The sequence below is a fragment of the Capsicum annuum genome, chromosome 4 (genome assembly GCF_002878395.1).
Source record: "Capsicum annuum cultivar UCD-10X-F1 chromosome 4, UCD10Xv1.1, whole genome shotgun sequence".
In the NCBI taxonomy this organism is placed as follows: domain Eukaryota; kingdom Viridiplantae; phylum Streptophyta; class Magnoliopsida; order Solanales; family Solanaceae; genus Capsicum; species Capsicum annuum.
The window spans coordinates 113,396,475-113,410,087 of record NC_061114.1 but is presented as its reverse complement, the minus strand read 5'-3'; positions in this window follow the sequence as shown (position 1 = coordinate 113,410,087).

Genomic DNA, 13,613 nt, shown 5'->3' with positions numbered 1-13,613 from the left:
TTGGACTTATACTTCGTTATTATTTTTATTTTGGTATGATTATTGGTTAGGTATTGGATGGTTAGACTTTCTTGGGTTGGTCACGGTTGTTGACATATGCCTGATTCTAGAATGGAATGGTACAAGATGCTATCTTATTATATATTTAGAATTCATCTAACTCGGTGTATGTATTTAGCAGTTAGGTTGGGTAATGGGGGTGGTCCTCAGTCCAGGCTAAAGTTGGGATGCCCATTACGCCAAGGCCCTGATTTGGTTTATGTGAAGTTTATATCAAATCTTTAGGTTCATGGTTAATTGGGAGTCCAAAAAGCCATGTTTAGAATCTACTTTAAGGGGGTGTAGCACGCCATACTCATAAAGGTTAGGCAACAAGGAATTTAGGAAATATTTCTTATCTTTGTGTTCTATTTTCAATCTTGGAGTTTAAGCCCTGAAATCTTCTCTAATTTCTATTTTCTTACTTTTAAGATCATGCCTCGATAATTTGAAGATCATAAAAACTTCTTTAACCTAACTGAGGATGATGTTATTGGGATACGCTCTTCTCAGGGGATCTAACATGGTCTAGGGGTTTGGTCCCTAATTTATCTGTAGTTCCACCTGTTCCCTCTAGTCCTCCTCAGGCTAATGTGAGAAAAGCTGAGTTTCTTAAGTCCACTCATATGATTACTTAGTTGGTAGCTTCTCAGGCTGTGTGGGGTGGATGTTACTCTATTTTCAAAGGCCATAAGGGTTGTCCAGTTTATATGGTTGTCCTCCAACATTCACTGATGTTAAGGTGGAGAAAGATCCTCAAGGTTTTCTAGATGAGATGGAAAAGATTTTCTGGATTATGCATGCCACGAATGTGGAAGGGGTAGAGTTTGTAGCTTACTAGCTGAAAGATGTAGTGTACCAGTGGTATGAGGAATGAGATCAAAGAAAGGGTAAGGTTAATAATTCATCTCTATGGGACACTTTCTCCAATGTATTACTGGATTACTTCTTTTCTTAGGAGTTGAGAAAAGTGAACATAGAGAAGTTTGTTAATCTAAAATAGTGGAAGATGTCATTCAAAGACTATGCCTTAGAATTTTACCAGTGTTCCAGGTATGCTCCATAATTTGTGTCTAATATGAAGGCAATAATGAGAAGTTAGCTTAAGGACTATCTCATGAGTTGATCCTTAAAAGTAAGACTGCATTGCTAATCAAGGACATGGATATTTCTTGGTTGGTTTTACCTATGCAATAGGTAAAGGAGGAAAAGAGAAAGAAGGTTAAGATAGGGGAAATGCAAGGTAAGAAGTTTAGGTTCTTTGAGTAGGATATTCAATAGCAAAGTGGTAAGGATAGTGGTAATGGCCAAATAAAAAGTGGGGGAGTTTAGGTTTTTTCTCCATAGCTAGTACTCTTTACCATAAGCAGTCGAGTGATAGGCGTCAACAGGGTGGCGATAAGTTCAAGGAATAGGGTGCTCAATCTCAAGCTAGTAGGGCTCAGTCATCTTTATCATGTCCTTTTTATTAGTTTTATGGTTGGTTGCATCGTGGTTTATACGATGGAGGTAGGGATAGGTGTTTCAAATATGGTTAGCCAGGACATTTTGTTAGAAATTGTTCGATTAGTAAGGTTGCTTTAGGAGCGAACAAAGTTTAGATTACTTCTTCATGTGCTCCTACACGAAAGAGTGCGCTTCTGCATCTGTTTCTTCTTCTGGTACCGAGATAATCCAAAATTAGTTATACACACTCACTACCTAATATGAGTTTGAGTCATTTCCTGATATCGTGACTGGTATATTAAAACTCTTTTCTCAAGATGTTTATTATTTATTTGATCTGAGGTCTTCTCTTTATTATGTGACCCCATTTGTGGCTGTGTATTTTGATTTTAGTCCTGAGGTTCTTTTGGATCCTTTTTTTGTTTCTACCCTGGTAGGTGACTCTGTGGTTCCTATAAGAATCTATTAGGGATGTGTGGTATCTGTTGATAGTAAGGAGCCTTTGGTGGATTTGTATAAATTAGATATGGTAGAATTTAATGTTATTCTAGGTATGGATTGGTTACACTCATGTTACATGTCTTTAGATTATCAGACTTGTAAGGTTGTCTTTAAGTTCCCTAGTGAACCAATTATTGAATGGGATGGTGGTTCTCTAGCCCCTAAGGAAAGGTTTATATCATATCTTAGAGCTCGGATACTAATCTCTAAAGTGTGTCTATATTATTTAGTCTAGGTTAAAGATTCTAACTAAAAAGGTCCTTCTTTGCATTCGGTTCTGGTGATAAATAAATTTTCTAAGATCTTTTCGGATGATAGTCCTGGTGTTTCTCCTGGTAGGGAGATTGAATTTAGGATTGATTTTGTCCCGGACATCATCCAATATCTATTCCTTCTTATAGAATTGCTCTGACTGAGTTAAGGGAACTTAAGGATCAACTTATGAGTCTTTTGGATAAGGGTTTTATCCATCTTAGTATGTCTGTATAGGGTGCACTGGTGTTACTTGTGCATAAGAAGGATGATTCCCTTCGAATGTGTATAGAATATTGGTAGCTGAATAAGGTAATGTTTAAGAATAGGTATCCTCTTCCAATGATAGATGACTTGTTTGATCAGTTACAAGGTGCAAAATTCTTTTCTAAGATAGATATTTGGTATGGGCATCAATAACCTAAGATTAGGGAGGTGGATGTCCCTAAGATAGCTTTCCAAACTTGGTATAGACACTTTGAGTTCTTGGTTATGTCGTTCGGTTTGAATTATGCCTCGACGATATTCAAGGATCTAATGAATATGGTTTTCCATCGATTTCTGGATGTATTTTTCATTTTGTTCATTAATGACATTCTGGTGTACTCTAAGAGTGAGGTGGATTATTCCAATCACCTCTGTGTGGCATTAAAAGTCTTAAAGAAGTAATAGCTATATGCCAAATTCTCCAAATGGGAGTTCTAGTTGAACTATGTTACTTTTCTAGGTCATATTATTTCAATTGAGGTGATCATGTTGGATCCACAAAAGGTAGTAGTGATTAAGAAGTGGCCTAAACCTACTAATCCAGTTGACATTCAGAGCTTCTTGTGTTTGGCTAGGTATTATAGGAGGTTTTATGGAAAGATTCTCGATGATATCTTTCCCATTGACTATGTTGACTTATAAGAAGGTAAAGTTCTCTTGGTAGGATGCTGATGAGGGTAGTTTTGAGAAGCTGAAGGATAACCTAACTTCAGCTCTGGTTTTGACTTTGTCTAAAGGCAATGAGTTATGGTTTATTGTGATGCATCCCAGGTGGACTTGGTTGTATCCTGATGTAGCTTGGTAAGGTGATAGCCTATGCTTCTAGAAAATTAAAGGTGCATGAGAAGAATTATCCTACTTATGATTTGGAGATGTTAGCCATGGTGTTTGCATTGAAAATTTGGCAGCACTATCTGTATGGAGTGCACATGGACATTTTCTTTGATCATAAAAGCCTAGAGTATGTGTTAAATCAAAAAGATCTTAATCTCAGGAAGAGAAGATGGTTTGACCTTCTCAAGGACTATGACTTGAGTCTTCACTACTATCTAAGTAACGTTAATGTTGTTGTTGATGCTCATAGAAGGTTGTCCATTAGAGGTTTAGCTCTTGTGGATAAGAAGAGGTTGGATTTGGTGTAGGATAATCACCACTTGGCTAATCTTGGAGTTTGCCTTTTGGACTCTGAGAATTGTAGTGTGTTTGTATAGGATCTGGTTCGGTCATCTCTTGGTTCAAAGATCAAGGAGAAGGAAAAGTCTAATCCTATCTTGATGAAAATTATGGGTATATTGGTGAGCAAAAGGTTATGGCATTTGAGATTAGTGGTGATGTTACCTTCCGGTACCAAGGGAGGTTTTGTGTTCCTGATATTGATGGTTTTAGAGAAAGGATATTGGGTGAGGTACGTGGATCACACTATGTTGTTCATCTCGGTTTGATATGAAGAATTATGTGGCTAATTTTTTGGGTAAGTGTTTAGTGTGTCAACTAATGAAGTTGAGCACAGGAGTCCTAGGGACTTGTATCTGGTATTAGGGATTGAATTACCAAAATTGAAATGGGAGGTTATCAATATGGATTTCGTTACCAGTATTCCTCGATCTCAGAGTCAATTTGATTTGGTAAGAGTCATCGTGGATCGGATGACAACATCTACTCACTTCTTGCTAGTGAGGACTAATTTTTCAGCTCAGGATTACACGAGGTTATATCTTCATGAGATTGTGAAGCTGCATGGGGTACCTGTTCTGATCATCTCCAGTCGTGGGATGTAGTTTTTATCTCACTTTTGGCAGTTATTTAAAAAAGTGTTGGTGACTAAGGTTAGACTGAATACTGCTTTTCACCTGCAGATGGATGGGTAGGCAAAGAGGACTATTTTGACATTGAAGGATATGCTTCGTGCATGTGTGATTGATTATGGTGGTATTTGGTTGATCATCATGTACCTCTTTTAGAGTTTGCTTACAACAACAACTACTATTCTAGCATTGGGATGACCCTCTTTTGAGGTCTTGTATGGTAGGAGGTATAAATCTCCTATTGGGTGGTTTGAGCATTTTAAGGTGGATATGTTTGGCCCAAATTTTTTTTATCAGGTTATGGAGAAGGTGAAGGTGATTCGGGATAGTCTTAAGGCTGCCCAAAGTTCTTTATGGATTTAAGGCGTAGAGACTTGGAGTTTAAGGTTAGGGATAGGATGTTCCAAAAAGTGTTTCCCATAAAGGGAGTAATGGGATTTGGGAATAATGGAAAGCCTAGTCCCTGATATATTTGTTGTTATGTGGTTCGTAGGAGGGTTGGTAATGTTCCATATGAACTAGATCTGCCTTCTAGTTTGAGCTCCATTCATCTGGTATTTCATGTCTCTATGTTGAGAAAGTGTATAGGTGATTCTTCATTGGTTATTCCTTCGAAAAGATTGGGTATCTCAAATTCTATGTATTATGTAGAGATCCCAATAGAAATCTTGGATCGATAGGTTCATCTATTGTGGACCAAGGACGTAGCTTTGGTAAAGGTTCTATGGAGAAACCATAAGGTGGAAGTGAAACACCCATGAATGTGGCCTTGCAAAAATTTTTATTTAAGCAAAAACTTCGGCCTGGATTTATGATGATCAGGATATGTGTTGTGTTGTATTCTTGTTGTGTTATTGCTTCTAACTTGTGTAAGGGTTGGTTGATGCATGATTGGTGTGTTAAATTGTGTGTATTCTTGAGTCACCCCTCATTGAGGATACATGGCCCAAATGGAAAAAGAATTGGAACACCTATACTTGAACCCTTAAAAACATAACTCCTTTTGATGTCTAGGGGGTAGGTACGATTAAAGGGCTTTAGTCGTACCCTTGATCATGACTTGTAACCTTCTCCCCCTCCTTTATCATACCTTAGACAACATGTTAAGGTGGAATACTATATTCCATACAAAATGACCATCCATTTGTCGTAACAAATGCATACGAGTCGTATGCTACTTAGCCGTATAGAGTAAAGCCTCTAATCGTGTGGACTATTTTGGTCACAGATAATGCCCACGATTAGGGCATGAGTCGTACCCTTGGTTATAAATCCAAGTTGGCCTTTCGTACTCACAAGAGAATGGTTGACCTAGGAGAAGCCTATGGTACGAGTTAGGGTACAACTCATACCCTAGATCATGATTACCATAGGATTCGTATGGGGGATTCGTACCCCTGCACATATGGACTGTCCTGCTTTTAACCAAGAACCTTTTGGTCATTTCCTATGCCTAAAACCCTAACCCCTCTCCCTATTTAAGTTATTGTAGCCTCCTAATTCTTTATTTTACAAGACTCAAACACTCTAAACACTTTAAAGTCTCTTTGAAGCAAGATTGGAGGCTAAGGTTTGGGGGTTCTCATCTAGTGTCAAGTAAGAGTCGAGATTTGTTGGTGTGTCATCATTTTAAAGGCATGTATCTCTTCCCCTTTTTTATAACTCTAAACCCATGTATTTCACACTTGGATTAGTAAGTGTACATGGTGGTTTTAACTTAAATGAAAAGGGTTTTGCTACCTAACTATGAAAAATGATGAATCTTTTATATACTTGTGTCATACATGATATTGATGGTAGATTACATATATGGATTCTGTTTGTTTATTGTTTAACATGAGGGTCTTAAGAAACCCTAGTCTTGATGATATCTAACATGAAAATAACCTTGTTATAAGTATGCACAAAAGGTGTTTGTGAAAATATCTAAGTGAATTGTCATGTAATATGTTGGTAATGTGTTGAGATAGAGAAATGGCCTAATGAGTATAAATTATTGATATATAAATGGTTGATAATTATGTTGTTAAAGGTATTATAATCCATTTATTATGTAATGATGACATTATTGGGTTAATGGCAAATAAGGGGTTGAAACCCTAAATATTAAAATGAAATGTGAATGGTTATGTGGTTCTTGGTAACCGTAGATGTGATGAATGATGTGTTATATCAAGAAATTTGGCCTATTAACATGATGGATGGATAAATGATCCTATAAAGGCCAAATATGTACTAGAGAAATGATCTAGTGAATATAAATGAGTCATGATAATGTCTAAATGGATGTGAATACTCGTAGATGGTTGGTTAAGGCGTTGTTGGCCATGTATTATGTTATGATAATCCTAAGTGTGGAATGATAGAGTCCTCCACTTTATCTCTATTTAATGAACAATTGAGAAGGTTGATGAACCTTGATATCTTGATTGGCATGTGATATATCTGTATATACGGATTAGTGTAAGAATATAATAAAATTTGATATATTAACTTTTGTTGATTGATGATGTATTTTATCACTTGTATTTGAGTTTCATGCTAGCTTTCCAACCACTAACCACATTCGGATGCTACGTCCTCACACGACGTAGAGCTTGGAGCACCTTTTTTGGCAAAGTGATAAGACAATTGAGGCAGTTTGTGCTTTGAATTAAAGTGGTGATCTTCCTTACTTCGGAAGATTTTATCTCTTAGTCTCTTGTCTTTAGACTTACTCTCTTTTAAACTTGGTTTAGCTATAGTCGGGGGCTCATCTTGACATATATATTTACTAACTTCGGTTTTGTATAGAGGTATTGTGAAAACTATGAGCTTGGGCGTTGCTGTTATTATTATGAATCTAATATTGACTTATGTTATTATTTCCGCCATCTTTATTTATGAGTTGGAATTCATCTGACTCTTATGGTATGATGAGACGATTAGGTTGGGTTATTAGGGCGACCTCCAGTTCATGTGAGCCTGAGGTTCCCACACTACATGGTCCAATGTTCTATTCATGTGAAGTTGTTATCAGAGCCTAGGTTCTTGGTTAGTTGGTTGTTTATAATACTGTATCAAGTAATCTCTTTTATGGGTGTGAAGCACACCACCCTCGAAAGGATGGGTTTCGTTGCTCGAGTGGATAGGGTTGGTGGAAAGTGATCTAGGAGAAAGTATTGGGTAAGTCCTAGTTTTCACTCTGCGACTAGTTCTCCCTAGCCCAACCCATTATGAGACGGGCACCTTTAGATTGATGATGCTTATTGGGCACAAGTTGTCCAATATCAGGTTGGTGGAGCCAAATCCTCTTTCACCTATCTTTCTTGTCGGTTTTACATTCAATCACACCATGGTTGTTTTGAGAAAGGAAAGAATTGGTGTTTTTTATGTGGTCATTTGGGTCACATGCAGTGGAAGTGTCTCATAAGGGTTGCCCCATGGGAAAAAAAGTTATCGGTTATCAGTTCTCTAGGTTGGGAACCCAGAGGTTCCCGATTTCAGGCTAGTGGTGCCCAGTCCATTTTATCTCGCCCTCTTTGAAAATTCTATGATCAGATTCATCATCATCAGTGTGAGATAAAAAGAGGCTAATGTTACCATTGTTGTCAAGTCAGGTACATGCAATCAGAATGACTCACTCGAGTGGCTTATTCGACCAATAGAGCCCCTATTGCTACTACTCCTCCCACACTAAAGGGTGTTGTGTCTATTGCTGCTTCAGTCTTTGGCACCAGTGCTGGCCAGAACTGCTTGTATACACTTTCTACTCTCTAGGACTCTGAGGTGTCACTCAATGTTTCCATAGTAATGTTGAGACTTTTCTCTCGTAATGTATATTATTTTCTTGATCCAAGGTCTAATCTTTCTTATGTGACCCCGTATATAGTTGTTCATCTTAATTATGGTACCGATAGTTTGTTGATTTCTTTTTTTTTTAATCATGGTAAGAGACTCTATGGTTATAAAGAGTCTATAAGGGGTGTGTGATAGTTGCTGGTGGTATAGAAAGCCTTGTTGAGTGATGGAGGTGGTCATGCTTGTGTTTGATGTCATTCGGGGACAAATTAGTTACACTCGTGTTATTCTTATTTAGATTGTCGGACCTATAGGGCCATGTTTAAATTTCCTAATTAGCCGGTCATTGTATGGGAATATAGTTATTTGTTTTTTTAGTACCTAAGGGAAAATTCTTTTCTTTTCTCAAGCCCCAAGGGGTGATTTCAAAGGGGTGGTTGTATTACTTGGTCTGAGTTGAAGATCCTAACTTAGAAAAGACCATCTCCAGATCTGGTGCCCATGGTTAATGATTTTTTTTCATGTCTATTGGGTTGACCAATGCCTCGACGACATTTATGGACTTAGTGAATTGGGTTTCCCGTCAATTCTAGGACATGGTTGCCATTGTCTTCATTGGTGATATCATAGTTTATTCTAAAATTTAGGCGGATCATATGGATCACCTCTGTGTCCAGCTAAAGATTTTGAAGGACCATTATTTGTATGCCAAGTTCTACAAGTGTGAGTTTTGGTTAAAAAAACTGCTCAAAGTTGCCAAGAGTCCTACGCGGGCATGTGGCATAATAGTCGTTGTGTAACCTTACGGGTGTCTCCCATGAGGTTAATGATGCGAATAGGGGGATATTATCCCCATTATATTGGTCCCTATTCGATCTTGAAATGGGTTTGTAATATTTTCTATGAGTTGGGGTGCATTCTAGATCAGACTCCATATCCCTCGGTTTTCTATATCTCCATGCTATGAAGATGCATTGGTGATCTTTCATTGATTGTTTTCATTTGGAAGGCATTGGTATTTTGGGTTCCTTGTCTTGTGAGGAGATTTTGATGGGGATCTTGGATTGGAAAGTTTGCTGGTTGTGAACGATATAAATGTCTTCAGTGAAGGTCATATGGAGGGACAAAAAGTCTAAGAAAGCTACGTGAAAAGCGGAAGAGGATAGCAATGTGATGGCTTGAGGCTGAAGTCCTTTTCCTTATAAAGCGACTTGTGGTTAAGGTACCTTATCCAATGAATTGTGGGTAAAGTTCCTTGCTTAAAGAGATCTCTTGATGTCATACACCTTCCAAAGGAATGTGATTAAAGTTCCATGTCTGATTGAATGATGGAAGGAGATTAAAGTTCCATTGTTGGTCAAATAAGATGGCATGCAATTAAAGTTCCATGGTCGCTCAAATATGATGGCATGCGATTAAAGTTCCATGGAGGATCAAATATGATGTCATGTGATTAAAGTTCCATGGCTGATCAAATATGATGGCCTACAATTAAAGTTTCATGACCAAAAAAATATGATGGCATGCTATTAAAGTTTTATGGACGATCAAATATGATAGTATGAAATTAAAGTTCTATAGCCGATCAAATATTGTGGTATGTGATTAAAGTTCCATGGCTGATCAAATGTTTAAGCATTTGATTAAAGTTCAATTCCCACTTGAATGTGTGATTATATGATTAGAGTTCTATGTCTAGTAAAATATGTGATGATGTGATTAGAGTTCCTTGAATAATTGATTGTGGTTATGGGTAGAGCCCTTGTTTCAATAAATGTCCATGTGTTTATAGTCCCTTTGGTTAGTGTGTCTACCCATGGTTGAGGTACTTTGTCCCAAGATGTGTGAATATAGTTAAAGCTCTAAGCCTAATGAGAACGGCTTGATCCTAAGTGTGGAATGTTAGAGTCCTCCACTTCATCTCTAATAAATGAACAATTGAGAAGGTTGATGAGCCTTGATATCTTGATTGGCATGTCATATATCTATATTTATGGATAAGTTTAAAAATATGATAAAATATGATATATTGACTTGTTGTTGATTGCGGATGTATTTTATCACTTATCCTTGAGTTACATGATTGCATTCCAACCATTAACCGTCTCCAGATGCTACGTCCCCATGCGATGTAGGGCCCGGAGCACCTTTTTTTTTTTTCATGCAGTGATTAGACAATTAAGGCGGTTCGTGCTTTGACTTGAAGCCGTGAGCTTCCTTTCTTTAGAAGGGGTCATCTCTTTGTCTCCTATCTTTTGACTTAGTCTTTTTTGGACTTGCTTTAGCTATATTCTGGGGCTTGTCCTGATAGATATATTTACAAACATCGATTTTGTATTGATTTATCGTGAACAACTGTGAACTTGGGCGTAGTTATTATTATGATTCTAATATTGACTTATGTTATTGTTTCTGCAATCTTTACTTATGAGTTGGAGTTCATCCGATTCCTATGGTATGATGAGGTGATTAGGTTGGGTTATCGAGGTGACCATCGAATTATGTGAGCATTAGGTGCCCACATGACATGGTCTAAAGTTTTGTTTATGTCAGGAAGAAGCTATTTCGAAGCGGAAGAGGACATGATGTCCATGTATCCGCATTTATTTTTTGCTCCGAATATTCGTGCTTAAGGTATCTGTTCTTGATCAAATCTTTGTTTTCTAACTTTTTTTTAGGAAAGGTTCATTTCCCTGCATCTTTGTTTTCTAACTTAGTTAAAGGTCGAAATGGTTATGTTAGGGTGTAACTTGTGCTTGTACTACTTCGTTCGTTATTCAGGGATGAATGATCCTAGTGGGGAAGACAAAAACACCTTAGGATTTTGACCCTTAGAAAATTTCATGAGTTTTTGCTTCTGTATCATATGACTAGGGGACACTAGTCGTATAATAGGGTACGATTGGTGGGCCATCGTCGTATATTAATCATTATGGTTTGGTTAGTTTCTGTCCAAGGTACGGTTAGAACATACAAGTCGTATGATAGGGTACGAATGATAAGGTGTCAATCGTATATTACCCTAAGTTTAGTGTAGGAGATTCTATTTTGCCTAAGTTACAATTTCATACTAATTGTCGTATGGTTTGGTACGGTTTGGATTAGATTGTCATATGTTAGAAAATGTTGAGAACCTATGGGAGGCCTAAGGAATGAGATAGGGGTACCACTCGTACACTAGGGTACGATTGGTATAGGGTAGTCATACCATCAAGCAGGAATTTTAAACAGTTTAAGCTGGAGGTGATCTGGACATTTCCCCTCTTAACCTCTTAAGGCCCCATGACTTATAACACTCTTCGAACATTATTAAACCTATTTGTAATCACTCAACCTCTCTTAAAAAACTCTCAAATTCTCTCAAGGCTCTTGGATCAAGGAAGGCTAGGGTTCCATCAATAGGATAAATTTGGGGCTTACAAGGATGATTTCTCTACGTCATCTTTGTACGCTAAGGCATGAACTCCTCCCTTAGTTCCAACTTAAGGCATGTTAATGAATTTTTTTCATGGCATAAATATTTTATGGTTTTGGGTTTTCAAATATATGTTGGGAGTTTTTATTACAATGGTTGGTTATGGTTTTCCCTTGTCTTTTACATATGCTTTTCATTTTTTTTTATGGTTGGAATATTTGGTTGCATGAGAATGCTTAATTGGTAGGTTTTGGATTTGGAAATACTATGCTCCTAACATGTTTAGTAAAATGCCTATAAGAATGTTTTTAGTTAAATTGTTGGACTTTCATTGAACTATGCATGGTATAACTTGGTAATGGTACCCTAAATTGTATAAATGGTTTAAATGGTTTGAAATGACTATATGGTAAGGCCTTGGTAGTTATGGTTTGTCTAATTGGAAGCCTTGTGGGGTACAAGGGAATCCGCAAAGCAAACATATTAATGATCACTTTTAGGGTACATGGGATTCCCCCAAGTCAATTTAATAATATAATCTATGGGTACATGGGAATCCCTTCTTCTATAAAGGGTTGGCTAAGGACATTACTTGCAAGCTATAGTCAGTATGACGATACCACTACTTATAGACTTGGTTTATAATAAATGGAATGATGGTTAGGTTGTGTGGTAATGGTTGTAATTGGGCAATAATGGATGGTGTGATATTTAACTGTGAAAGTGTGAGTCCAATGGAAGGTCACTGGAAACTCATGTTTGATGACATGAGGGTTGGTCATGATGATCGTATATGATACTTATAGGGTACACAGGAATCCCCTAAGTACACTTGTACATATGTGTGATGAAGAGCGAAGGGTAATCAAAAATCCCCTACTCCTATGGTATCTCCAGTTTGTGTGGCTACATGCATCGGAGCCTGATCAAGATATTACACTGGACCCATATATCCCATGGGTGGTTCTAGGATGGTTAAGCTACACATACCCAGGTTAATAGTTTAAATGCATGCTAAACTCAGTTCCTTTTCTCAATTTAGATTATATATATGTATGGTTGTATATGCATATGGTTGTTTACTTGGTTTTAAAGGGTGGCACTAATTTATATTTATCCTGAGTACTTGCTAGCATACACTCGCTAACCGATCTTCAGACGACGATATCCCTAAGCGATACAGGAATCAACCATTCTACTCCCATTGCTTAGTGATCAGATTCGAGATCAGTTGTTGGATTGAAGTGGTGAGATTTCATATTCTGGAATGCTTCATTTCATATCATGGATGTCTTTACATACTCTGGTTATTTCATAGACATTTATTTTGGATATGGCTGGAGGCATGTCCCAACTGGATATTATTTTACATTTGATTAAAGGCTTTGTGGGACTACTATTAGGTGGAATGGACGGCGTCGAAAGTGGTATCAGCCTTAGTATTGACATTGGTGTTAGGGCTAGTACCATTTGACTGTATTTATGATTGTTCCACCCTATTATGTTATGGACTCGTACTTGGTTATTATTTTGGTTTTGGTATGATTATTAGTTGGGTTTTGGATAGTTGGACTTGCTTGGGTTGGTCATGGTTATAGACCTATCCCAGAGTCTATAATGGAGTGGTACAAGATGCTAGCTTGTTATTCATTTGGAATTCATCTGACTCGGGTTATGCATTTAGAGGTTGGGTTGGGTAACAGGAGCGGTCCCCGATCCATGATGGACTTGGGATGCCCATTATGACAAGGCCATGGTTCGGGTTGTGTCACCAATATACACAAATGAACTATGTAACCACACTAAATTCAACATTTCAAATGCGATGGAAAAGTTGGATGTTTCATCCAAGGTTATTTCGACCAAATGTATGTCCCACACCCATATTTATAATTTTTCAACTTTCCGACCAATAGGTCAAAATGAGCTTCGGTGCATCGAGACCCAAACCAATGGTCTACCTAGCTTAAAATAGATATTTTGGAGATAGTGGTGTATCCAGAATTTACATCCGAGATCGTCTTACTAAAGTTTTCGCCCGATGGCCATTTGGAACCAGCTATAACTTCAACATAGGGAATTATCTCTTAAAACCAAATGAACTACCT